This window comes from Pan troglodytes, chromosome 16 (genome assembly GCF_028858775.2).
Source record: "Pan troglodytes isolate AG18354 chromosome 16, NHGRI_mPanTro3-v2.0_pri, whole genome shotgun sequence".
Classification (NCBI taxonomy): Eukaryota; Metazoa; Chordata; class Mammalia; order Primates; family Hominidae; genus Pan; species Pan troglodytes.
This window is the reverse complement of record NC_072414.2, coordinates 58,653,884-58,681,187: the sequence shown is the minus strand read 5'-3', so window position 1 is coordinate 58,681,187 and position 27,304 is coordinate 58,653,884. Positions and strand designations below refer to the sequence as shown.

Below are 27,304 nucleotides of genomic sequence, written 5' to 3'. Positions count from 1 at the left end.
TGTCATTTCTGTAAGGACTGTACTTCTCCATCCACTTGAACTTTTCTCCATCCACTTGAAGTGTGACCATATAACTTGTTTTGACCAATGAAATATGAGCAGAAAGGATGAGCAGAAGGGATGTAAGACATTTCTGGGCAGAAATTTCAGAACCAGTGTGGGGTTTGTCACATCCTCTTTTCTCTGCCGCTGCCATTATAAAAGTATGTCAACGTGGAGCTTCCTTCAGCTGGATCTTCGAGTAACTTGGAAGAACAGAACACCCTGGTAACCTGCCTTATAGTGCATAAACAAGAAATAAACATGTCTGTTGGAAATCCGCTGGGATCGGAGTTTGTTACGACAGCATTACCTAGCTTATCCTGACTGACCTGTCATCTTGCATCCTGGGTATTGATCACTGGAATTGTACAAAACCCTCCTTCGGGTTTTTTTCTGTGGGTGAAATTTCCCTCTCTTTCTAGCCCTCCTACTCATTCTTTTTTCCATGTATTATTTCACTCTTTCACACATTCATATGTCAGAGGCATGCGAGGAGCCTTCTAGATGGCAAGTCAAGCCCCTGCTCTCAGGGAGCTCACATGCCTCCTCTGATTGGATGGTCTTCCCTTATGGATCCTTGTGGACCCTTCCCAGCCCCCCTCAACCACCCAGCCATGAATGGGGGAAGAGGGGGTGGAGTGGAGTCCTTTGAGGACAGCCTCTTAGGACCAGGATTTGTGTCAGGGTTGGGTTTTTTTGTTTTTTAATTTAATTCGAACCTTACCACTTCTAGTGAGTAAACCAATGCTCAGAGAGGTTAACTAACTTGCCCAATGTTACACAGTTAGGAAGAAGTAGCCCTGGACTTGAAGCCAGTTCTGACAACTTGCCAGGCCTTTGCCCCCTGACTACCCTATACTACCTGCCTCTACAGAAGCCTCTCGACTGGGGTCAGTACCATCCTCAAACACCATTGGTAGCTCTGAGGCAGCACAGCGGGTAAATGCACAGGCTCTGGAGCCAGACTGCCTGGGGTCAAAGCCCAGCTCTGCCCTCTCATACCTGTATTACTGTAGGCAAATTAACCTCGGTTTCCTCATCTGTAAAATGGAGATAATACTTGAGTCTATTTGAGCCAATATAAATAAGGTGCTTAGAATGGTACCTGGCACACAGTATACGTCCACTGAATTTTAGCTATTAACACTATTATTATCTTTATGCCTCATGAATGGATGATTTTGTCAGATTTCCTGCCCCGCTGACCTCTAGTGGAGAGAAGGATATTGAAAGAATGGGGCGCTATATGGTTATGCTTTGAAAATATTAGTCATTATCTCATGTGAAACTCACAATAAATTTGTTCAGGTAATTGGTGTAAGAGCCTCCTTTACAGGTTAAAAAAAAAAAAAAAGAATCTCAGAGGCTAGTTTCCTGCCCCACATCTAAGAAGGGATAGTAGAGAGACTCAGAGCCAGATCTGTCTGTCTGCAGCTCTGGAGGGGTTTCCATGACATGACTTAGATGGAGAAGAGTCCAGCGGTGTAGGGAGCATGCTAGGCCAGGGAAGCCCACAGAAGAGGGTGAAGCACAGAAGACTATGGGTGCAGTCATTTGATGATGGCCACCTTTTGGGACTCCATTGTGGGCAAGGCAGGCATGGTAAATCCATCATACCAGCTGCTGATGCCAAGCGACTTTCTCTGGTGAGCCAAGTGTGACCCCTGTGACAGCAGCTTCCTCTCCTATTTCCATCTGGCTCTCTCTGAAGACCCCAAATCATGGCCAACCTTCCCTGGGCTCACTCTGAAGCCTGGATATAGGCAAGTCCTGCAAAACCTGGATGGGGGAAGATACAACAGTACTGAAGCTGGGGAGTCCATGCTGAAAAATAGGGGCCTACTCACCTGACCCACGTGGGGAGTCTGTGTTAATGATGCATGTCCAGATTGGGTGGGGCCCACTTTACCCTTTAGCTGATGGACAGGGAAATGAAGGCTCAGAACCTGGGTCTCTGTGAATGCACCACACCTCTCAGGGAGGTGGGTAATGGGAACCAGTCTCTTACCTTTGCTCTCTCTCCTGACCATCCCAGAGACTCAGATTAATGCCCCCACTATCTCCACTGCCTTTAGCTGGATTTCTCCTCAGTTTCTCCTAAGTTAAGGGAAGAACACCCCCATGACCTATTTCTGTCGTTTATTTTGTCATAGATTGAAAAAGGATTTGAAATTCTCACTGAATCTGATGCAGTTAGTGCAAATCTGTGGTCAGCAGAAGAAACAGGAAGGCTTGACCTGCACTCAGTGGAAGCTAAGAGAGCTTGCACAGGGGCTTGAACATGGTGGATGGCAGCTGTGTCCATTAGAATGCTTTGGTGCCTTTGGGTAAAAAATTTAAAAAGAAGGCTTTGGGCTGCAAGTAACTGGAAATCCAACTGAAAGTGGTTCAAACAATAAGAATCTTTATTATTTCATTTAAAAAAAAAAAACCTGGATGTAGGACAGGCTCTTAGAGAAGCTTCATGAAGTTATCAAGAACCTAATTCTTTCTGTCTATTTGTATTTCCATCCACAGTAGGTCAGTTTTGACTCCACTGGCTTCCCTCACAGTTGCAAAATGGCTGCTGCAGTTCCAGGCATCACATCAGACACCGTGAAGAACATCTCTCCTGCTGTCTTCTTCCTAAGAGTAAAAAACTTTTACCCAGAAACTCCCTACCAGCTTTCTCCTCAAATCTCATTTCCCAGAATAGGGTCATCAGCTGACACAGGCTAAAGGAATTTCATGTGTTAGGTGGCTAGGTATCTTCTGTGTGGCCCTCCCCTTCTCCACCCATTCTGACCTGCAAGGCTGATGTGTGGGCCACATCTACAGGCAACCTTGCTGTCTGTCTTCAGGGTGGACTTAGCTAATGAGGAATACCAAAGAAGTCCTTAAAGAATGGGAAGAGGGAGAGGTCAAAGTGTTTGTTCTCCTGGTGCCCTCCTTGCTGGGTTGCCATAAGTCTGCTGTATCTTTGACCAAAGGCCACAGCTCCCATCAGGCAGCACTCTCCATACTCTTACCTCCTCTGGTTCTGGTTCCTGCTCCCTCCCTTGCCTTCTCAGGCCTAGAAGAAGAAGCAAGCTCCCCATCATTGCCAGCCCCAGGATACTTCAACATCCCTTAATGCAATTCTCAAACCCTTCCCACACTTTTGCAAATAATCCTTTGCCCAGCTCCCTCAGTTACCCAGCCAGAAGGTGCTATTCTCTATCCTTCCTCAAACCTGATCAATACACGGGGCTGGGACAGAGCTCCCTTTGGAGTCTTGAATCACTGTCTCTTGGGCCTCTTCCCAGAAGGTCTCTTTGGCACTTAACCCTCAGTCCACCAAATAGCATGCATCTCCCTATCCCCCATCTTGACTTCCCCATCTCTGTCAATAGCACCTCCAACCACTCAGTATCCCAGGATCAAAACCTGGGTGTCAACTTCCATTCTCCCACTGCCCTGTCCCCCATTCCACACAGAATAGGATCTATAGGTTCCACTTCTAACTCTCTCCACACTTCAACCCTCTACTCAATTTCAGGCCTCCAACACTGCTCATCTGCCTCATGACAGCAGCCTTCTAAGTGATTCCCCTGCCTGCGATTCATGCCACTCCCTGCTGCTGCAAGAAACTTCCTTAACCACAGCTCTGACCCTGATGTTATTCTCCTGCTCAAAAACCTGCCCCCATTCCAAATGCCTTAATCCATCATCAAAGCCCTCCATGTTTAGCCCCCTACCCAGTTTCCTGGTTTCAGTTCCTGCTACACGCATAACCCTCTGGCTATAAAGGTCAGCTATTGCTGGGTAAAATAATCACCCCCAAAACTCAGTGGCTTAAAACAACAACTTCTGTTATTGCCCAGTTCTGCTGATCAGGGCCAGGCTTGGCTCACTTACATGTCTGCAAGCAGCTGACAGCAGGCTGGTCTAGGATGTCTCACTCACTTGCCTGGTGGTTGTCTGGGTGTTGGCTGGGTGAAAGGAAGTGAGTAGGCCATATGTCACTTATCATCCAGCAGACTAGCCTAGAGGTGTATTCGTTATCTGTTGCTGTGTAACAAATTAGACAGCTAAAAACAATACACATTTATTTTCTCACAGTTTCTGCGGGTCAGGAATTCAAGTGCTGCTGAGTTGCATACTATGGCTTAGCCTCTCTCACAAGGCTACAGTCAAGGTATCAGATGGGGAGGGTCTGTTTCCAAGTTCACTTATGTGCCTTTGGTAGCTCTCAGGTCCTCACTGGCTGTTGGGGACAGACATCATTTCCTTGCCATTTGGGCTTCTCCATAGGGCAGCTCACAACACGGCAGTGGACCCCCTTGGCAAGGGAACAGTGACCCCCTCAGCAAGGGAACAAAAAAGGGACCGCAAGATGGATGTCACACAGCCTTTTAAAACCCAATATCAGAAGAGCCAACCCATCACTTTAGCAATATTCTGTTGGTGAGAAGCGAGTCACTAGGTCCAGCACATACTCAATGGGAGAGGATCACACAGGGCGTTCATGCCAGGAGCCATTTTCAAGGCTGCTGGTCACACTGGGCTTGATCTTAGGCGGTGGCAGTGTTCCACCTAAGAACAGCAAGAGTGGATGCAAAAGTGTACAGTCTCCTGAGGCCCAAGCTTGGAATTTGCATATAGTTAGCCAAGGCAAGTCATAGGGCCAAACCCAGATTCAAGATGTGGAGAAATAGACTCTATCTCTTAATGGGAACAGTTACCAAGTTACATTGCAAAATAGGTACTGGCAGGCATGGAGAATTATGTCCACTTTTGCAAAGAACCACATAAGCTTTCCCAAGTGTTCCCCTGAAATGCCTGTGCTTTCAAGCCCACAGGCCTTTTTTTTTTTTTCTTTTGAGACTGAGTCTCATACTGTCACCCAGGCTAGAGTGCAATGGCGTGATCTCGGCTCACTGCAACCTCCACCTCCTGGGTTCAAGAGATTCTCCTGCCTCAGCCTCCTGAGTAGCTGGGATTACAGGCACCCGCCACCATGCCCAACTAATTTTTGTATTTTTAGTAGAGATGGGGTTTCACCATTTTGCCCAGGCTGGTCTCGAACTCCTGACCTCAGGTGATCCACCCGCCTTGGCCTCCCAAAATGCTGGGATTACAGGCATAAGCCTCTGCACCCGGCCATCCACAGGCCTTTGAAAGCTCAGTTTCCTCCTCCTGTGCTGTCCTGCCCCACGTTGGCCTGTGACCATTCTGCCAGTCTTCAAGGACCAATTCACACTCTGTATCACTTTTCTTTTTCTCCTGTAACAAATTACTATGAACTTAGTGGTTTCAAACAACACATATTTATTATCTTTCTTACAGTTCTGGGAGTCTGAAGTCCAAAATGGGTGTCATCAGGTTAAAATCAGAGCATTGGCAGGGCTTCATGCCTTTCAGGAGGCTCTAGGAGAGAATCTGTTTTCTTGCCTTGACCAGCTTCCATGGGCAGCCTGCATTCCTTGGCTTGTGGTCCCTTCCTCCAATTCAAAGATATGAATGGCTGGTAGAGCCTTTCTTGAAAACTCATATCACTCTGACACTGCCTCTTCTGCCTCTCTTTGCCACTTGTAAGGACTCTTGCAATTAGGCAGGGTCCCATCAGATAACCCAAGACAATTTCCCCCATCTCAAAGTCAGCTCATTAGCAACCTTAATTCCACCTGCAACCTTAATTCTATCTGCAACCTTAATTCCCCTTTGCCATGTAACCTAACACATTCACAGGTTCCAGGGATTAGGACATGACATCTTTAGGGGGCCGTTATTCTGCCCACCACCCTACCTCACTCCCACCCCCTTACCCCCCTGTAAACAATAATGGCAGAAGCATTTATTGAGCACTTACTAGGTGCCTGCCATTGTGCCCAGCGCTTCTTCCCAGAAGGTCTCTTTGACCTTTGAATGATCTCATCCATTCCTCACAACCCTATGGAGAGGGTTTTTTTTTAGTGTTCTCATTTTACGTATTCAAAGAAGGAACTCCCCAAGGTCACACAGTGAGTAAGGGCTGGATACAGGAATTTGAACTCGAGTCTACCCAACTCTGAAGGCCAGAGTACCAACCACTTGCTCATGCTGCCTGCTTTGAGGACACCCTGATCCCTTCTATTAGAAGTCACCCCTCCTCTGTGCTCCCATAACTGAGTAACTGGGCCTCTCTTTTAAGAGATACTCTTCTGAAGCTTCCATTTTTGACAGGCCACCTCCCCAGTGCCTCTGTGAAAGTAGTCATAGTACTTCTTTAATGAAAATCTCTTATGTACCAGATCTTTCACATACAACATCTCACACTCTCTGCTAAGGCAGGTGCTGTTTTCACTTTCCAGGTGAGAAAACTGAGACTCACAGAGTTCTGATTCTGCCACAGCAGCATTCATTAGTGTCAGTGCTGGGAGTAGAACACAGGTCTAATTCCAAAGCCAGCTAGGCCACCTCCTGCGGCTGCAAATGCCCACAGCCTTTGCACACAGGATAGAAATACATCACAAGCTTGCTTCAAGGTGGTTGTGTAGCACATTGGTTACAGTGGGGATTCTGGAGCCATGCTGCTGGGGTTCAAATCCCAGCACTCCCATTTTCTGTTTGTGTGACTTTAGGCAAGCTACTTAGCCTATGTCTGACTCAATTTCCTCATCTGGAAAATGAATGTAATGATAGCACCTACTTCATAAGGGCTGTTGCAAAGATTAAATGAGTTAATATACCTTAAGTGCCTCTGCAGTCATGCCACATGGTAAGTACTCAAAAGTGTTAGCTATGAATGTGAGTTGGCCTGGTCAGCTGCGGGTCACTCAGGTCCCCTGCCCCAGTCTTGCTGGGCATTTCCCTTCTGGGAAACATTACCCCAGACTATGTGAATGGAAGGCTATCTGGAAGACCCGCAAAGGTAAATGTTGAGAAAATACTTTGTAGAGTACTGCACCCATGTTGGCTATTAATGATCTAAAGTACTTGGTAATCAGGCTGGGAAACCTGAATCCCCCTGGAGGACCCAGTTCAGGCCTCCTCAGCATTGGCCCCAGGGAAACAGAGGGCTGCAGCTGTCATATCGCCTCCTCCCCACCAATCTCCACCACTCCCTCCCCCAATCCATCCTGGGGTGGCCAAGGCTGCAGGAATGTGATGGTATCTCCGCAAACAGACAGTCTGTTCCCAGAGGAGACAGGGCCGCCCCTGGGAGGCCCAACTCTCCCCAGACTCGGCCCCAGTAAACACAAGGCTCTGTCCTCTTTATCAGCTTTGCTCTGTAGCAGCGGAGACAGTCTGCCCGCTGGGGAGTCGCTGCAGAGCGATAAGCCACTAGGCCCCTTGTTGGCCGCCCTCCTGGGGCCACAGCCCAGCTGCCTGGGAATAGGAATCTTCAGGCTGGCCTGGCTTGAGGCCTGAACAACCTCCAGGGGCTAGGGGGCTGAGAGTGAGGGGCTGGCTGCCTGTACCCCGAGGATGAAGGAAGCAAAGGCCCAGAGTTGTGTCAAGGGGCCAGGGGACACAGTCTTCATGGCCCCCAATTGCTCCTAAAAACTTGTGAATCTGTTAATTACATTGCTTTGCAAGATACCTTTATCATCATCATTATCTTTACATATTGATGATGCTTTTACTGCCAATGTTTTCAAGTCCTCGTTTTACTGGATGAATTAATGTATGTAAAGCACTTCCCATTGGGCCTGGCCAGGGCTCAGTTTAAGTTAGCTTGCAGTAGGAGCAGTGTCCTAGTGTCCTCGTCATCATCCTAGTGGTATGGCCAACCCCCAGTTTCTTATAAATAATAGTAGCTAATGTTTATGTGGGTCATGTCCATTACGGCTTCAGTTTCTCAACTCCCTGGAGGTGGGGAGTACTGGAGTGAGCATTGTCCCTATTTGACAGAGCAGGAAACTGAAGGGCCCAGAGAGATGAAGTGCTTTGCCCAAGGCTGTACAGCCAGGACATGGGACCAGCTGGGATCAGCCCCAAGTCCTCAAACTCAAAGTCTGATGCTTTCTTTCTTTCCTTTTTTTTTTTTTTTTTTTTTTTTTTTCCTATTCTGGGCACTGCCTACTGTTGACCAACCAGTGAGGAGCCTGGAGTGAGTCACTGGTCCCTGTCTTGGGCCCTCTCTGGAGTCAGGGAGGGGACAGACAAGATCCTTCGTGTTAGAAATCTGCTGACAGCTTCTCCACAGCACCTTGGAAAACAACCAGTGACTTCTGTGAACCCACAGGATGAGCACTTGGCCAGGAGTCCAACAGCTCTGGGTTCTAGTCCCAACTCAGCTGCTCAGTCTGGTGACCTGCGGCTGAACAGTTACCCTGTCTGGGCTTGGTCCCAAGATCCTTATTTCCTCATGTTGTAAAATAAGTCACTTCCTCTGCCTTCGCCATCTCCGAGTTTGCTAGGTGAATTAAATGAAGCGATATATGGTAAAACCTCCTGGTGAAGAGCTCTGGAGTAGAACCATCCTCTCCTCCTGAACAACTGACTTTCAAACTGCTGACCATCATGGAGGGCCCAGCTCAGATGCTTCCCCTTCCAGGAAGCCCTCTCTGGTCTTCCAGCTGGGCACAACCACAGCCTCCTCAGAGCTGGCACACCTCTTCTGGGGCACCCTCTGCCTTCATGGGGTCAAAATTCAGGGCTAATTTCTGGTGGCATCCCCCGATTCCAGAATAGAATCCAGCACACATTACGTGCTTAATAAAGCGAATGAGTGACAGAGCGAATGAATGAACTGCCTAAGGGAAAGAGCCTCTCTATCCCCCTTCTCTGTCTATAAGAAGGCTTAGAGAGCATGTCTCCTCCTCCTCTTTGGGCAGCTGGCATTGGGAAAGACCCCTGAGTGGCAGTTCTTCCTGAATACAACTTCCTTTCATTGCCACCTCCTACGCTTGGCTCCAGATCGTCAGGGGCTCCCGGGGGCCCCTGGGATTCTATCCTGATTCCCTGGCCTGGCCTTTGAAGCCCTTTCCAGCCAGGCCTCTTCTGTGGCCCCTGGTCCAGTGAGCACTCTCTGGTCCTGGGCCTTGCTCACATTCTCCAACGCTCAGAGAAACATGTCTGTTCTCACCAACCCTACAATCCAGCCACCACTGCAGGCTTTCCTTTGCCTCCTCCCTTCTAAATGCCCTCTACCCAGCCAGGTACTTTCCCCTAGCCAAGACACCCTCAAGTGGCCTTCGGTTCTCACAAATGTGTCCACCAGCACCTCCCCCAACCTCCAAATGTGTCCCCTGACTATTTCCTCCCTGGTATCAATAGGCTTTGGATCTCAGGGTGGCAGAGGGAGGAGATGGGCACTGAGTTAGAATTTGGGGCATGCAGAATGGCCTCCAAAATGTCTCAGGTTTTCTCAGGCCACATCTTCTTCCCTGTGCCTGTTGGACGCTTTCTGCCTCCATCACCTCATCTGCATCAGATTCCACAGCAGACCCACATCACAGGTGCCCCTTCAGTCCACGGCTGCCACCTCAGACCTCCAGCCACCCCTCCAGTATAGAGAGGTATGCCTGTGGCCTTGCTACCATCTACCCCAAACACCCACCCTATTATCACCATAGCCACAAATACCTCCTGCATGCCTACTATGTGCCAGGTACTGTTGCAGGCACTAGAGACACAGCTGTGAACAAAGCAAACATTGTAGCTTCCCTCATGGAGTTTTCATTCTAATGTAGGAAATGAGGAAAACAGATAATAAAACAAAATAAGTGAGTAAAACATATAGCATTTTAAGTTAGTTGAGTATACGTAACTTTGCTCTCTTTGAAAATAAATGCAGTGGGGTATAGTGGCTCACATTTGTAATCCTAATTGCTTGAGTTCAGGAGTTTGAGACCAGCCTGGGCAACATAGCGAGACCTCTTCACTACAAAAAAATTAAAAATTTAGCTGGGCATGGTGGCATGTGCCTGTGGTCCCAGTTACTAGGAAGGCTGAGGTGGAAGGATCACTTGAGCCTGGGAGGTCAAGACTACAGTGAGCCATGATCATGCCACTGCAGTCCAGCCTGAACAACAGAGCAAGACACTGTCAAAAAAAAAAAAAAAAAAAAAAAAAAGGAAAAGAAATGCATTGACTATAATTGGCTATAAATATACAAATAAAGCAGGAGTGGGCTCAGGGAGTGCAGGATGAAGTTGCTATTTATTTATTCATTTAGAGACAGGGTCTCACTCTGTTGCCCAGGCTGGAGTAGAGTGGCACGATCACTGCTCACTGCAGCCTTGACCTCCTTGGGCTCCAGTGATCCTCCCACCTCAGCCTCCCAAGTAGCTGGGACCACAGGCACGCACCACCATGCCCAGCTGCTTTTTATATTTTTTGTAGAGATGGGGCTTCACCATGTTGCCCAGGCTGGTCTCAAACTCCTGGGCTCAAGTGATTCTCCTGCCTCGTCCTCCCAAAGTGCTGGGATTACAGCATGAGCCACAGCACCCAGCCTGAAAGTTGCTATTTAAATGAGGTGACCAAGTAGGCCTTGTGAGAAGGTACCATTTGCTCAAAGAGTTAGAGGAGGCAAGAGTAGGCATTGAGGGTCCTGGGGGAAGAGCATTTCAAGCAGAGGGAAGAGCCGGTGCAAAGGCCCCTGTTTGAGTTGGTGTGTTCCCTTCTCTGTGCATTCACATTTGTCAGCCCTTTATTTGGCACTTGTCAGAGTTCAAGAGTGCTGAAGGAAGTTTTTCACTTGGCCTCCTATCCTGCTTCACCAGGAGCTCCTTGGGGCAGAGACCCTGTAATGGTCAACTTCATAGCCAACACACACCCCACCCAAACATGTCTAGACACACACAGAGACACACACACATCCTGGACTCACACACTCATGTCCAGACATACACACCCAGACTCGCACAAAGAGACCCTCACACTGTGGCCAATAGTGAAGGCCTCAGCTATTGTCTCCTGAGAGGGACTGAATGAAGAGTAAATAATAATTAAGTGTGCCCAGCTCCGTCTAGTTTACAGAGGTCCCTCTTGTGTCTACTCTTGGAGCCTAAGAACTGGGTGGTGATTAAAGTGAGTCTCTGAGAGACCAAGGTGAACAGGCTGGTCATTGGTATGTGCAAAACTGGAAATTGGCTTTTCTGATTATGCTCCAATTTGTGTTCATTTTTTAAAAATAGGTCAGATGTGAACACAGAACAAATTTCAAAATGTCCTTAGAGGCAAGTGTCCCTCCCCACTCCACCCCAGCACCCGGCTCCCACCAGAGGGTCTGAGTGCACTCACCAATTTATTTCTCCTTTACCTAAATGAAGACCTAGGCTCTCTTCTCTCTTCAAAGAGATTCTGCTTTGCAAATACATTTGACAGAATGAAAACAGGCCAGGAGCCTCTGGTCTGGAAGCACATCCTCTTTGCTCCTAGTACCCAGGCTGTCTGGGGCCAGGCTTGGCATCCATTTGGTTTCTCCAAAACCACAAGCCTTTTGGATCCAGGACATGGCTGCTGCATGTCCCATGTAGAAGTCCCTGGGGAAGATCCACTGATCATGAGGAACCCGCTGTCCTCAGAGGGAGGAGATAGGGACCAAGGAAGAAGGGGGAAGAAGCAGGAAGTGGTTTCAGAGGGGGAAACCGGGCACTTTAGAGGAAATCACACTTTCTGGAGTTTCTTTAAAATGAGGACCCTATTGAATTACTTCTATTTTCTTTTTTCTTTTTTTTCTTTTTTTTTCTTTTTGACACAGAGTCTGCTCTGTCGCCCAGGCTGGAGTGCAGTGGCATGATCTCGGCTCACTGCAAACCCCGCCTCCCAGGTTCAAGCAATTCTCCTGCCTCAGCCTCCCGAGTAGCTGGGATTACAGGCACCCACCACCACACCTGGCTAATTTTTGTATTTTTAGTAGAGAAGGGGTTTCACCATGTTGGCCAGGCTAGTCTCGAACTCCTGACCTCATGATCCACCTGCCTCAGCCTCCCAAAGTGCTGGGATTACAGGTGTGAGCCACCACGCCCAGCCTACTCTTATTTTCTTCCTCGGCAGTTTCACAGCTGACAGACTGCAAGTTCCCCATGAAAAGAATGGGGCATTAATTGGCAGATGACCACCCCCTCCACATCCCAGAACAGTACCCCAAACACACTCAGCTACAACTGTGTAGTGTAATGAGTGCCTTCCCTGCCCCAGGAGCAGATCAAGAGTCGCCATGGGCCTGCTGCCAGGTGCTTACGGTCTAGGGGGAGGGGGCACGCAAACACAATAAATTCTCAGTGGGCAGGCTAGGGAGCCTTGGGGGACCAAAGAATGGGTGCTCCCCTCAAGTGAGTAAAAGAGAGAGAAGAAAGGATATACAAGACCCCAGGCAGAGGGGTCAACATATGCAAAGAGCTGGGGATGCTTAAGAAATGTTAAGGGGGACTTTCGTCTTGGGTGGCAGAGACCAAACAGAAGGTTCAGCACAGGTCAGGTGTGAAGGGCCTGGATGTCAAGGGATATGTCTGACTTTATCTTATAGGTGGGGATTTTCAAGCAGGGTTGTGGCAGGATTCTACTTATATTTTCTCTGGATCTCTCACAGCTGGTGAGCAGTGCAGGGGATGGGTTGGAGGCAGAAGATTCTGACTAAAGTTGAGTAGAGATAAAGCATTTATTTATTTATTTATTCATTCATTCATTCATTCTGTCGCCTAAGCTGGAGTGCAGTGGTACCATCTCAGCTCACTACATCCTCCACCTCTTGGGTTCAAGCAATTCTCCTGCCTCAGACACCCGAGTAGCTGGGATTACAGGCACACACCATCATGCCGGGCTATTTTTTGTATTTTTAGTAGAAGTGGGGTTTCACTATGTTGGCCAGGCTGGTCTCGAACTCCTGACTTCAAGTGATTCGCCTGCCTAGGCCTCCCAAAGTGCTGGGATTATAGACGTGAGCCACTGGGCCAGGTCGAGAAAACATTTATATGCTTTCGTTCTTGAACTGGGTGATGGGGACACAGTTTTTATATTTTTTGTGTTCTTTTTTAATGTCTGAAATAGATCATAATTCAAAAATTAATAAAATAAATTTCAAAATTTAATAATAAAATTAATGGCACTGTTACTAAGTGAATCAAAGCTCCAACAGGGCAAAGATAACAATTACCACTAATGATGAAGCTTATGCACTTAGTAACAGTGCTTAATAGGCAGTATTCCTAGGACTTTACAAATATACACTCTTTTAATCCTCATGACAACCCTATGAGACAGGCGTTTCCCAAATTACTGATGAAGAGAATGAAGTACAGAGAAGTTGAGTATCTGGCCCAAGGTCACCCAGTCAGTAGGAAGGAGAGCTGGGATTCAGGCACTGCACTCTTAACGGGGAAGGCGGGGCTGGCGCAGGGGGCGTGGCTATATTGGGCTGAGTCTGAGATGGGGCGGGCTTGGGGCAGGGTTGGGTCAGGGTTGGGGCGGGGTTGGGGGGGTGGGGTGGGGCCTCTGTAGGTGAAGACAGTTAAATCCGGGGCCCGACCGGAAAGCGCCGCCCTCCTGCTCTGTCTGCTGGGCCTCGTTTTCCTTCCCACGTTCTGGGAGTCTTAGCTGTTTGCTACCCGTTTCCCAAGCAAAAACCGCAGTGCCCTTGCAAGAGCATGGGCCGGATGGACCCCAGAGCGGGTGCCTGAGGAGCCTTTCTTTTCCAGGCTCCTGGTGCCATGGCAACCTAGACCCAAGAATCTAGGCTCAAGGCCTGGAAGCGACCCCAACTGTGGACGTCGCCTTCCGAGCTTCAGTTCGCTGTCTAAAATATGGGAGTGAGGGGCCTTTCCACTGCTAGTGCCTCAGAGGCCTCAGAGAGGAACCATACTTCTCACCTCCCACCCCTGCTCCTGCCTTCCAGCAAAACTTCCGGTGATTTTCACATTACACAGAGCAGCAGCAACAGCAGCCCCTGAGAACTTGTTAGAAATGAAAACTCTCAGCCTTACCTCAGACCCACTGAGTCAGGAACTCTGGAAATAAGGTCCTGCCGTCTGGTTTAGCCAGCCACCCCCAGGATTCCAATGCATGCTCAAGCTGGAGAACCACTGCTCTAACATGTCATTTCCGTAATTCTGGCCTAAAGCAAGACTCTTATATTTCTTGTGCTCAAATACCATCAATGGCTCCCTAGTGCCATGGAATCAAGCCCAAGTTGTCCTGACATCCAAGGCCTTTCACAACTTAACGCCCATTCTACTCCACCCCCAGAAGAATTAGCCCCAGTGACTCCTCTAGACAACTACATCATTGTGTTCCCCAAAGCACACCCTGCATGTGTTTCTAGACGCTTGTTAATGCTGTTCCCTTGGCCTGGAATGTCCTTCCTTCTAATCCCCTTTTGACCAAAGCTTCAAGTTTCTCTCTTCCAGGAAATATTCCCAGAATGTTTCTACCCTTGAGGGTGCCTCCCTGCTAGGAGTCCTGAGTCTTTGCACTCCTGCCCAGGGATAAGCATTGATAGATTGGTGTTTGATTTCATTATGGGCTGAATTATACCCTCCCAAAATTCATACGTTGAAGCCCCAACCCCCAGTACCTCAGAGTGTGACTATATTTGGAGGTAGAGCTTTTAAGGAGTTCAAATGAGTTAAAGTGAGGCCATTAGCCAATCTGGCTAGTGTCCCTCATAAGAAGGGGAAATTTGAATTCACAGAAAACACCAGGGCTGTGCACCCACAAAGGGGTGACCCTGTGAAGAGGCAGCAAGAGAGTGGCCATCTGTGAGCCAAGGAGAAACGCATCGGAGGAAACCACCCCTGCTGGTGCCTTGATCTTGGACTTCCAGCCTCCAGCACTGTGAGGAAATTACCTCTGGTTAAGCCCCCAGTCTGTGGTTTTGTTATGGCAGCCCTGGCAAACGAATACAGATTTTTTCTTTTTTCTTTTTTTTTTTGAGACTGAGTCTTGCTCTGTCGCCCAGGCTGGAGTACAGTGGCGTGATCCTGGCTCACTGCAACCTCCGCCTCCTGGATTCAAGCAATTCTCCCACGTCAGCCTCCCAAATAGCTGGAATTACAGGCACCCACCATCATGTCCGGCTAAGTTTTTTTGTATTTTTATAAAGACGAGGGTCTCACCATGTTGGCTAAGCTGGTCTCGAACCCCTGACCTCAGGTGATCCACCTGCTTTGGCCTCCCAAAGTGCTGGGATTACAGGTGTAAGCCACCATGCTTGGCCAGATACAGATTTCCTAGAAGTTCATCATGTTTTTCCTGAGGTCTCTGCCTCCCCTTTCTCAGTCTCACTCCTCCTGGGGCCGCGGAGGCAGGCTGTGCCATCACTCCCTTGTGTGACCCTGGGGCCTGCATGACATGCCTTTAGTGGATGGGGATCCCCGGCTCTCCCAGGGTAGGAATGGAGGGACACAGCAAAGGCGAATGGACAGCACCTACTCGCTCTGTGTCCCAGCCTCACACACCGTTTCTCTCTGAGGAACAGTGTGCTTAGCATTAAAAAGGCTCGGACACCTATGTGCTCACAGAAGTGATTTCTAGTTGGTGGATTGTGCCTTCCTCGTTCCCTGCCTCTTCCCGCCTTCCTCAACTCAAGTTACATTTGTGATACAGCAACATCGGTGGAAGTGTCTGACCTAGGAAACTAGAAGCCATGGTGCACAGAGTCCTGAAAATCCGGGCTCCAGTCTTGGCCTCTGAACCGCTGTGTGGCCCTGGTTTAGTCACACCCCTCTCTGGGCTCCAGGCTCCCTTGTGAAAGGAAGGGTCTGGATGAGCAGACGCCAAGCAATTCTGGGGGAAGATGGAAGGCTCTGGCTGATCACAGCAGGCGGTGCGGTGGGAGGCGGGCACCTCAGGCTGGAGAACAGAGGAGGAGCAGCTGCACAGTGGACATCCTGGAAAACCAAGCCAGGAGGCGGGAGTGGCTGGGGCAGGTAGCGGGAAGCTGTGGGAGGAGCAGAGCAGAGGAGGGGGGCGGGGCAGAGGAAGGGCGGGGTAGAGGAGGGGTGGGATAGAGGAGGGGCGGGGCAGATGGGGGCGGGGCAGAGAGGGGCGGGGTAGAGGAGGGGTGGGGCAGAGGGGGGCGGGGCAGAGGAGGGGCAGACACACCTGAGTCAGGAAAAGGACTCAGGGGAGGGGAAGCCACAACCTGCCCATGCCCTGCCTCCCTAACTTCGGCCCTCGCCACACTCCCCTTGTGTCGTCCTGACCTTCCCATTCCTGGAACGTGTTTCCCACCTCAGGGCCTTTGCCCTTGCTATTCCCTCTGCTAAAAATGTAGACCTAGAAGGAGCAAACACGTCCAGCACTTACTAATGTGCCAGGCACTGTCTCAGCGCTTCACATACACTCACTCATTTCACAACCCTGCAGGTAGAAACAATCACTATGCCTACTGTGCAGATGAGCAAACGGAGGCACCGAGAGAAGCAATTTGCACAAGACCTCATGGTAGTGGCAGAGCTGGGATTTGAAACTCTGGAATTCCACTTTTCCCTCATTCCAGTGGCAGTGCAAAATGAGATCACACGTGTAAAATGCTTAGAACAGTGCCTGAGACTTAATGAATGCCTAAAAAGTGTTAAGTTGTGACTGGATCTGTATTAAGATGACCATGTCATGTAAAATGTATGCAATGCTCTCCCGCCTGCCTCCCACCACCCCTTACCCTCTGCAGTTTGTGGCCCTCTGACATTTTGCACGTCTTTGTTGGTCACTGTTATCCGGATTGTTCTTCACATTGTGAGCTCCATAAAGGCAGGATTGTCTTGTTCATAGCTGTATCCCTTAGGTTCCAGCACAGCACCTGGCACATAGTAGGGACTCGGTGAAGGTTTATTGAGTGACTGACTAAAGGAATAGGAATGTGGGCGTGAGATGGGGAGGCTGGCTTCATAGCCAGACGTGGTGGGGAGGGTGTGGGGCTGGAAGCTGGGAAGAAGATCAGATGATTTCAGCTTAGAGAGGTTTTGACAGAACCAAATATGGCCTCCATTGCTACGGCAAGAGGAAGGCCAGGCAATCAGCCGGCCACTGGCTACCAGGAGCCACTCAGAGCCCTCCCTGCCCCTCCTCTCCCACATTCAGGGAGCCACCAAGGCCGACTGAGACTGCTTCCTAAGTAGCCTTGAGTCTGTCCCATTCCCCATCCCCAATCCCCAGACCCAGGGCCCATCCTCCAATCCCAGGGCACAGCCTTGGCCTTCTCACGGACACGCTTGCCTCCAGCCTGCACATTCTCTCCAACCCACCGCCCACTCCATATTCAGAGGGGACTTTCAGAGGGTCCCACTACTGCCATGATAAAGTCCACACTCCTCAGTGGGCCTACTAGCTGCATGATGAGCCGGCTCCAGCCCTTCTTCTCACTTTTCTCCTGCAAGCCTCTGCATCCCCCCTACACACCGCAACTTCCAGCAATACCGTGCTGCCAGCAGACCAGGCGATTTCTCACCTGCCCTGAGCTTAGCCCAAGATGCATTCTCTGCCAGGAGTGCTCCTACACCACCCCCAACACCACCCCGCAACCTGTCCAGCAGAGATGTGCTCACCTCCCAAGGCTCAGCTTAAGCCTCACTGGATCTATAGCTTTTCCTGAATCCCCAACTTCAAGAGGAATGATCCTTGTCTCCCACGGTATTGCTCCCCGTCCCGCCTCTGCACTTATTTCCCCACACAACTATGACTCCCGGCTAGATGGTTCACCACCTAAAGACAGCAACTATGATGTGGTCATCTTAATACAGATAATACCAGTTACAATGTACATTTTTTAGGCATTCACTAAGTCTCACCAGCCTGACCAACCTGGTGAAACCCCTCTTTACCAAAAATACAAAAAAAATTAGCCAGGCATAGTGGTGCACGCCTATAGTCCCAGCTACTCGGGAGGCTGAGGCGGGAGAATCGCTTGAACCCAGGAGGCAGAGGTTGCAGTGAGCCGAGATCACGCCATTGCACTCCAGCCTGAGCAACAGACCAAGACTCCGTCTCAAAAAAAAAAAAAAAAAAAAGTCTCAGGCCCTGTTCTGAACATTTTACATGTAAGAACTCATTTACTCTTTCTAACAACTTTGTGAAGTGAGTACCATTATCCCCATTTTGCAGCCAAGGACACTGAGGCACAGAGAAGTTACGTAACTCACCCTTGGTCACACACCTGGTAGAGGGCAAATCCAAAACTTAGATTCAGGCCCTTGAGACTCCAAAGCCAGTGTTCTTTCCTCCATGCAGCCACTGGCAGGTCTGCTCCCAAATGGGCCCATGGGTGGAATTGAGGCCTGGAACAAGTCTGGCCTCCTGATGGGCTGGCCAGCAACTCTTTCTGATCACACACAGTCCTGCAGGGCCTCACAGCCAGCATGCCCAGATGGAGCATCAGTGGACCTGAAGCCTGACAACTGGATGAAAGCCTATGGAACCCAAGCCCATGAAATCCCCAAATCTTCTGGGGCTTCCAGCACAGGGAGAGAGCTGGCAGGGCGGTAACTTCTGGAATATGTTAGTTTGCTATCGCTGCCCTACCAAATTGCCCCAAACTTAGTGGCTTAAAATAACGCAAGTATCATCTTATGGTTCTATAGGTCAGAAGTCTGGCTGGGGGCTGTGGTTTACGCCTGTAATCCCAACACTTTGGGAGGCCGAGGCAGGTGGATCATCTGAGGTCAGGAGTTCAAGGCCAGCCTGGTCAACATGGTGAAACCCCATCTCTACTAAAAATACAAAAACTAGCCAGGTGTGGTGGTACATACCTATAATCCCAGCTGCTTGGGAGACTGAGGCAGAAGAATTGCTTGAACCTGGGAGGCGGAGCTTGCAGTGAGCCAAGATCATACCTGTACTCCAGACTGGGCAACAGAGCGAGACTGTCTCAAAAAAAAAAAAAAAAAGAAGAAGAAGAAGAAGTCTGACATGATTCTCTAACACCAAGGTGTCAGTAGGCTTCTATATCTTCTGGGCGCTGTAGGGGAGAATACATTTCCTTGTCTTTTCCAGCTGCTAGAGACTGCCTGCTTTCCTTGGCTCGTGGGCCCTTCCTCCATCTTCAAAGTCAGTGATAGGGAACCAAGCCCTCTCACGTGGCATCACCCAGACTCTGCTTCCCTTATCCTATCCCTTTCTCTGACTCTTCTTCTGCCCCCCTCTTCCATTTTTCAGGATCTGTGTGATTACATTGGGTCCACCCAGATAATTCAGAATAATCTTTCCAATCTAAGGTCTACTGATTAGCAACCTTAATTCCATCCACAACCTTAATTCTCTATTTCCATGTAACTGAATGGTTCCATAGGTTCCAGGGATTAGGATGTGGACCAGTTGCAGGGGCATTATTCTGACCACCCCACAAGTGTTACTTAAACCTCCGCATCCCTAAATGTCTGTGAAATCACTGGAACAGCCTCAAACTTGCACAGTGGGACAGCCTGGGCCTCAGTTTCCTCAAAGTCTCCAGTGTTGGGGCAGATAGGAGGAACATGCCTCCGTCAGAGAAGTCCCTCTCAGCCCTCCAGGAGGACAGCACGTGGGGCCGGCCAAGGACTTGCAGTTGACCATTTGGCAAGAAGAAAGTGACCCCTCAGAGCATTTTCACCCATTACCAACATCCCACTCATCCTGAGCGCAAGGTCATGGAGAGGTTCTCGCCCCCACTTTAAAATGCAGGAAAGTGAGTTTTGGATGGGTGGGGTTGCTTGCCCAATGTCTCACATGTAGCCTACATACACATGCTCTGAATTATACACTCATTCTCCTGCCACCCTGCTTCTCACAGTGAGGTATTTGCACCACCCAGCTGGGTAGGGTCCTGGACGTCAGATAAATGACCCAGCTTCCTCACTGTAACTTTTCCTCAAGCATAGGTTATCCGTCATTTATTCAGTATATTTTTAATCTCAGATATTGTAGTTTTCATCTCTAGAAGTTTCCTTTGAATTTTTTTAATGTTTTCTATATCTCCACTTTAACATGTTCAGTAGTTCCTTTAGCTTCCTGAATTTATGGGATCCAGTTATAAAAGCTGTTTTAATGCCTTTTATTTATTATGTATTAATGACCCTCTTTTCATTGTGTGCCTTATTTTCCTTCTCCTTTGAATGCCTGATAATTTTGATTAGATTCCAGGCATTATGGATATTACCTTGTTAAGTGAAATTATTTTATTTTCTAAATTTTTATTTTATTTTTTGAGACGGAGTCTTGCTTGTCACCCAGGCTGGAGTATAGTGGCACGATCTCAGCTCACTGCAACCTCTGCCTCCTGGGTTCAAGCCAGTCTCTTGCCTCAGCCTCCCAAGTAGCCGGGATTACAGGTGCATGCCACCACGCTCAGCTAATTTTTGTATTTTTAGCAGAGACGAGGTTTCTCCATGTTGGCCAGGCTGCTCTCAAACTCCTGACCTCGTGATCCACCTGCCTCGGCCTCCCAAAGTGCTGGGATTACAGACATGAGCCACCACACCCGGCCTAAAATTATTTTAAGATTAATTATGAGATGTGGTTAAGTCACTTGGAAAGAGTTTGATCCTTTTAGGTCTTGATTTTAAGCTTTATTAGGCAGGACAAGAGTAGCATTTAGTCTAGGGTTGTCTCCCTACTACTGAGATGAGACCTTTTGTGGGGCTGTAACTGATGTCCCATGAGTTATGCTATTTTACATTCTGGCTGTTGGGAACAGGCACTATTCTGAGTCTTATGAGAGCTCCAAGCACTTCTCCCTCTAATCTTTTAGAGTTCTTTCCCGGCCTCAAGTAGTTTTCTCACATGCATTTGCTGGTCATTACTCAGCTGAATACTAGAAGAGACTGTGACTTTCCCTTCCTATATAGTGCTCTCCGTCTCTTCTCTCCAGTACCCTTCTCTGTGAATCCTAGCTACCTTGACTTCCTTGGACTTTCAGCTCCATCTCCTCAACTCAAAGCAACCGCTGGGCTCTGCCTGGGTTCACCGTCCCTTTGCTGTGGCCTGCAAATGCTCTCCCAGCAGTAAGCTGGGGTAATGGTAGCTCATCTCATCTTTTTTCTATCATTCAGGTATCATATCCTCCATTGCCTGACATACAGTGTTTTTAGAATCCTTGTTTCTTTTATTTTGTCAGGTGTTTTTTTTTTTTTTTTTTTTTTTTTTTTTTGAGGCAGAGTCTCACTCTGTTACCCAGGCTGGAGTGCAGTGGTGCAATCTCAGCTCACTGCAACCTCCGCCTCCCAGGTTCAAGCAATTTTCCTGCCTCAGCCTCCTGAGTAGCTGGGATTACAGGCACCCACCACCACACCTGGCTAATTTTTGTATTTTTAGTAGAGATGGTGTTTCACCATGTTGGTCAGGCTAGTCTCGAACTCCTGACCTCATGATCCGCCTGCCTTGGCCTCCCAAAGTTCTGGGTTTACAGGTGTGAGCCACCACACCCAGCCCTTGTCTGTTTTTTCAGTTGTTTCAGGTGACAGGGTAAATCCAGTTCCTGTTACCCGAAACTGTCAATAATCAGAAATCTAAATGTATAACAAAAACAGTACTATTTACAATAGCATTTAAAATGTTAAAAACAGATAAATCTGACAAAAGGTGTGCAAGGCCTATATAGTGAAATCTAAAAAACTCTGTGAATAGAAAATTAAAGCATATATAATCATAAATAAATAAATGGAGAGATATACCGTCTTCATGTATCAGAAGACTCAATATTACTAAAATGCCAATTATTTTCAAATTGACACATAGATTCAATGCAATCCCAATCAAAATCTCAGCAGGCATTTTTTTCTTGAAATTGACAAGCTAATTATATAATCCATATGGAAATGCATAGTCTAAAATAGCCAAAACAAGTCTGACTTATTATAAAGCTATAATAATCAAAACAGTGCGGCATTGCCCTCAAGATAGACAAGTAGACCAATGAAGCAGAGCAGAGAGTCCAGAAATTGATCTACACATAAATGGCCAATTGATTTTTAACAAGGTTTCCAAGATAATTCAATGGGGAAAAGGATAGTCTTTTCAATAAATAGTGCTGGCCAGGCATGGTGGTTCACACCTGTAATTCCAGGACTTTGAGAGGCCAAGGCAGGAGGATCACTTGAACCCAAGTTTGAGACCAGCCTGGGCAACATAGTCAGACTCCCTCTTACTGAAAAAAATGAAGAAGAAGGAGAAGAAGGGGAAAATTATCCAGGTACGGTAGTGTGCACCTGTAGTCCCAGCTATTCAGAAGGCAGAGGTGGGAGGAACACTTGAGCCCAGGAGTTGGAAGCTGCAATGAGCTATGATAGCACCACTGCACTTCAGCCTGGGCAGCAGAGCAAAACCCTGTCCCACAAAAAAATGGGGGTGGTGGGGTACTGAATAATTGGATATCCATATGCAAAAAAAAAAAAAAAAAAAACACCACCTGAAGTACCTTGCACCATATATAAAATTTAACTCAAAATAGATAATACACCCAAATGTAAAACCTAATACCATAAAATTTAGAAGAAAAAATAAGAGAAAATCTTTGTAACTTCAGATTAGGCAAAGATTTCTCAGATACACAACACAAGCACAGTCAATACAGGACAACAAATGATAAGTTGGATTTTAGCAATGTGGAACTTCTGCTCTTTGAAAGACATAGTTAAGAAAATAAAAAGACAAGCCACAGACTAGGAGAAAATGCTGGCAAATCAGATATTTGATAACTTATACCCAGAACATATAAAGAACTCTTAAAACACAATAATAAAAAAACAAATAAGGCCGGGCACAGTGGCTCATACCTGTAATCTCAGCACTTTGGGAGACTGAGATGGGAGCATTGCTTGAGCCCAGGAGTTGGAGTTCAGCCTGGGCAACATAGGGAGACCCCAACTGTACAAAAAATAAAAATAAGATAAAAATTTGAAAATAATTTTTTTTTTTGAGACAGAGTCTCGCTCTGTCACACAGGCTAGAGTACAGTGGCACAATATCGGCTCACTGCAACCTCTGCCTCCATTCAAGCAATTCTCCTGCCTCAGCCTCCCAAGTAGCTGAGATTACAAGCACCTGCCAACACACCCGCTAATTTTTGTATTTTTAGTAGCAACAGGGTTTCACCAAGTTGGCCAGGCTGGCCTTGAACTCCTGACCTTAGGTGATCCACCCGCCTCGGCCTCCCAAAGTGCTGGGATTACAGGTGTGAGCCACCGTGCCTGGCCCCGGTTATTTTTAAAGGCAAAAAATTTGAACAGACACTTCACCAAAGAAGTACGAGGTAAGCAAATACAAAGATGCTCAATATCATTAATCATTAGGGAAATGTAAATTAAAACCACAATGAGATATCACTACATCCCTATTAGAATGCCTAAAACCAAAAGAACTGATCATACTAAGTGCTGGTGAGGCTATGGAGCAACTGGGATTCTATCACACTGCTGGTTGGAATGAAAATGGTACAACAAAATTGTCAAACAGCTTAGCAGTTTCTTTGGAAAGTTAAAGCATATCAACTCTATGATCCAGCCATCAGTTCCTAGGTATTTACCCAGGAGAAATGAAAGCTGCTTATGTTCATATAAAGACTCATACACAGGCCAGGTGCAATGGCTCATGCCTGTAATCCCAACATTTTGAGAGGCCGAGGCAGGTGGATCACTTGATCCCAGGAGTTTGGGACCAGGCTGGGCAACATGGTGAAACACTGTCTCCACACACACATACACACACACACAAAAACACACACAAAATCATCAGCAGCTTCAGCTACTTGGGAGGCTGATGTGGGAGGACTGCTTGAGCCTAGGAGGTGAAAGCTGCAGTGAGCCATGATTGTTCCACTGCACTCCAGCCTGGACACAGAAGACCCTGTCTCAAAAAAATAATTTTTAAAAAACCAGCGAATGTGTAGTAATGTAACGCAGATCAGTGGTCACCTGGAGACTGGGTTGGAGTGGGGATGAGTTTGCAGAAAGGGAGGCAAGGATTATAAAGTGGCACAAGGAGACTTTTGGCAGCAATGGGCATGATCATTTTCTTGATTATAACGATGGTTTCATGAGTGTAAACATATGTCAGAACTTATCACATTGCGCACTTTAAGTATGTGGAGTTTACTGTATGCCAACCACACCTCAACAGAGCTGGTTTTTGTTTTTGTTTTTGTTTTTAATGAAAAAAAGAAATACAGAGATAGACCTGACCTGGACTCTGCTGCCAGCACTCTGGTGGGGTCGGGGTGCGGAGGTGGGGGTGGTGGGAAGGCCGTGCACTCAATCAAAGCCTGAGGCTGGAAAAGTGAAGCTGGAAAGGCAAAGTGTAGGCAGAGAATGGTGGCGGGGACAGAGCTGAAGGCCTGGGGCCTCCTGAGTTTCAGAAGTCACCCTCCCATGTGAGAGGCGGGCTCTGCTTTCTTTCTAATGGCCTTCTCTCTCCAACATTCTTTCATCCTGAGAAGCTTCCAGCCAAAAAGGACTTCCTGAAACTGGGCAGGGCCGCCTGAGGAGGCAAGAACAATAGCTGAGCTCTGACTATGGGGCCTGGCTCCCTGCACACATGATTGTATTTAGCCCTCCCATTAACCCAGTATTAGCTAACTATGGTCCCATTTGACTAATAAAGAAACTGAGGCTCTGAGAAGTGACTTGATTGGATAATAGCTGGCGGAGCCTCCCAGTCCTAGCACACTACTGCTGGTGTTAATGCTCAGGCTGCAGGGCCAGGCCTGGCCAGGGCTGTTTGGAGTCTCTCCTCCACCCTGGCGCTCTTAGTTTTGAGATCCCCACTCCATATCAGGCATATTAAACCCACAGATCCCATCGTGAATGTGATTTAACTGTGATGATTAATTTAACTTGCAGTTTTCTTGTTATATTTGGGAGCTAAGAGGTGTTCTTTTCCCCAGTTTCAAACATTTTCTTAAACTCTAAATTCTAATGGCAAAATGGTCCTGTTCGTTGAGGGTCTTTGGTGGGGTATGATGGGGGCTCTGGCTTTGCAAGCAAGGATGTGAAGACCCAGTAAGAGGCTTTGGGCTCAAATACAGGAGTGTCTAGTTTTGGGGGACCACAAGGGTCAGGGTTGAGTGCCAGGAAGCCTAGCTGGGTACACATGCCCTGGAATGAGACTGGCCTGCTGTGTATCCTGGCACCATTGCACATTCCTTTGTGATCTTGGAATGGTGAATGTCATCTCACTTCTCTGACCCTCAGTCCCCTCTTTAGTGAGGTCAGGATCATCATACCTACCTGAGAGAGCCAGGGACTGTAACGTAGTTGGTTGGATATTGTTTAAGGTTCTTTGCTGCAGGGAGACCTATGGGGACTCAAGAACTCAGGTCCGCACAGGCGCCAGAAACCCCATCCTGTCCACCATTTCGGCGCCCTCCCTGGACTCCGGCTGTTTTCCTTCAGAGTCATCGTACCTTATCAAGTCACAAGTCCCTGAGTCACCCCCAGCCCCACGCCAGCTCTCCAGCTGTCCCTAACACACTTCCTGTGGCCCTCCTCCGCCCGCCCTATATTGTTCCCTGCCCCACCGCATTCAGGGACGTTTTGTCTCCCTGGGCCTGGCGACTGTGAGCCGCTGGGAACAGGAACTGCATAGAGGCCTCTGGTCATTCCCAGGAAGTCCGCATGGAATGGAAGGGGACGTGTCAAACGGCAGGCCTGCCTCCCCAGCCTGGACTCCGGCTCCCAGCCGCTGTCCCCCATCCCATGCGAGAAGGCAGTCACAAGATCACAGCAAGGGACACCAGCCCGGCCTTGGGCTCCTGGTCTAGGCCTTCATCCACCATCATAGCAGGGTCCTGGATGCCCCTGTTGTGCCTTTATGATTTCTGGATGTGGGGAGGGCTGGGGCCTGGGGAAGGAGCCAGGCAGCCACGGCACTGGAGGAGGGAGCACTGGATCAGATATTCACACACGTAGGTTTGTGCATCTCCACAGAAGGGGCTGCCCTTGCTTTTACATAAATAAATGGCATATAGGTTCAAATCCCTGCCTCCCCTTTCATAGCTGGGTGCTCTTTGGTATACTTGTATACCCCCTCGTGCCTCAGTTTCCTCCTCTGACAAATGGGGATAACAACACACCTAACGCATCTGTTGGAATGTTTGGGTAAAGTGTCTTCCCCTCCTGTTCCACGAACTCTTAGAGTGAGCCACAACCTGCCACAGGCCCAGACTGAGAGGTAGCTTTGGCTTTCTAGTTGGAGGGGAATGGTCTCCCAAGAGGAACCTTAACCACCTCTCCTGAAGCATGCCCTGCTTGCTCTGCTCAGTGCAAGGCCTAGTCCCCTTGAGAACTCCCAGGCCTTCAACTGTGCCATTGGTGGCTGTGCCACACGTGAGAAGGTCACTGTCACATAATGGGAACAGCTACATTTACAGTGGGCTTCAGGAGTCACACAGATGATCTCGATTAGTCTCCACAGCCACCCTGTGACATTGACAACAGAACCCTCCATTTTACAGGCGGAAAGGAGGCTCCCAGAGTCCACTGCATGAGCTCTGTGTAAACGACTAAGGGGTGCTTAGGGAGCTGCCCACACGTGCATTCTGATGTGAAGGAAAGCCCAAAGTAAATGGAATGGCTGGGCATGGTGGCTCACGCCTGTAATCCCAACACTTTGGGAGGCCGAGGCAGGCAGATTACTTGAGCCCAGGAGTTCAAGAACAGCCTGGCCAACATGGCGAAATCCCATCTCCACAAAAAATACAAAAATTGGCCGGGCGCGGTGGCTCACGCCTGTAATCCCAACACTTTGGGAGGCCGAGGTGGGCGGATCACGAGGTCAGGAGATCAAGACCATCCTGGCTAACACGGTGAAACCCCATCTCTACTAAAAAATACAAAAAAGTAGCTGGGTGCGGTGGTGGGCACCTGTAGTCCCAGCTACTTGGGAGGCTGAGGCTGGAGAATGGCCTGAACCTGGGAGGCAGAGCTTGCAGTGAGCCGAGATCGCGCCACTGCACTCCAGCCTGGGCGACAGAGCAAGACTCTGTCTCAAAATATATATATATATATATATATATATATATAAATACATATATATATAAAAATTAGCCAGGCATGATGGTGCACACCTGTAGTCCCAGCTTCTCCAGGGGCTGAGGTGGGAGGATTGCCTGAGCCAGGGAGTTTGAAGCTGCAGTGAGCCATGATCATGCTACTGCACTTCAGCCTGGGCAACAGAGTAAGACCCTGTCTCAAAAAAGAAAGAGAGAGAGCGGGGTGGGGAAGAAAGGGAAGGGAAGGGAAGGGGAGGGGAGGGGAGGGGAGAAAAGAAAGAAGGAAGGAAGGAAGAGAGAGAGAGAAAAGAAAGAAAATTGAATGACTCACTAATGGTCAGATTTCATAGCAGCTGGAGGTGAAGAAGAGGAAATTGAGGGATGGACAGAGGGCTTTCCCCAGGCTTTTGAAACCTG

The 27,304-nt window shown here is 48.4% G+C and overlaps 1 long non-coding RNA gene across 1 annotated transcript; it reads right to left on the bottom strand.

The window, feature by feature from the left end:
- Positions 1–1,292: 1,292 nt before the first annotated feature.
- On the bottom strand, positions 1,293–22,766 carry LOC104002348 (uncharacterized). The gene is made up of 4 exons (XR_674594.4): positions 22,677–22,766; positions 18,678–18,791; positions 3,051–3,094; positions 1,293–1,821 (listed from the first exon to the last, which is right to left on the bottom strand). It is a non-coding gene; the product is annotated as an uncharacterized LOC104002348 (long non-coding RNA).
- Positions 22,767–27,304: the final 4,538 nt, after the last annotated feature.